The sequence below is a fragment of the Phoca vitulina genome, unplaced genomic scaffold, assembly GCF_004348235.1.
Source record: "Phoca vitulina isolate PV1807 unplaced genomic scaffold, GSC_HSeal_1.0 scaffold421, whole genome shotgun sequence".
In the NCBI taxonomy this organism is placed as follows: Eukaryota; Metazoa; Chordata; class Mammalia; order Carnivora; family Phocidae; genus Phoca; species Phoca vitulina.
In genome coordinates, this window is record NW_022590108.1 from 11,784 (window position 1) to 12,705 (window position 922).

A 922-nucleotide genomic window follows, 5' to 3' on the forward strand; every position below is an offset into this window, starting at 1 on the left:
CAAGGCTCAGGCCGGTCCCCAACCGCCCGAGCGTGACACGGAAGGCCCAACGACCGACGGGAGCCAGGGGCCGGATGGCGCCCGGGCGCCGGACGCAGCCTCTCCCATTTCCCCCCGCAACCCCGCGGGCGGAGGGGGGGGGGGCACCGGCGGGTGCTGGTCGACCCGTCCAGGCGGCCCCCCAACGCAGCTCTCCGGGAGCGAGGCGGCGGCGCCACCACCACCCTACAAACCTGGAGGCTCAATCTCCCGCGAGCGGAGCGCGCGCCGACGGCCCGGAGACAGCGGGACGATCGCGCTAGCGTCGCCGGCCTCCTGGAACTCCGCCTCGGGAACCGCGGCCAAATACAATCCCTTGCCGACATCGCCGACGCTCCAGCGGGGAGACGCTATATAAAAGCGGACGCCAGGTGGCGCGAGACAACCGGCGCGAACAACAACGAGGCGGATCCGGATCGCGGGCCCGCCAAGGCGCACAGCCGGCCGCCCGGCCGCCCGATCTCGTCCCGGCCCGCTTCGGAGGGGCTGGCGGAGGGCGGAGGGCGGGCGGCCCCCGGGGCGGCGGCCTCGGGAGCTCCCGGCCGGCACAGGCGCGACTCCAGCAGCCCAGGGGAGACTTGGAAAACGCGTCCGGGCCGCTGCCGCCGGAAAGGGGGCCAACTGGCCACGGGACGCGCCCCGGGAGAAGCGGACACGAGCGGAAAATTCCCCGCACGGGCCTCCCACAGTGGCACACCTGCGGCGCCCGGGCTTCCGGGAGGACTTAAGACAAATTTCGGCGGGCAAGGACCGTAAAACCGACACCAGGCGACTACTCCGACAACCACCACCGATGAACCTTCTACCTTCTATCATTTTAAGGGGAGGAGGAGGTCTCTCTGAAGCACACGAAGAAAGCTCAGGACAGCAAGGGGGGGGGGGG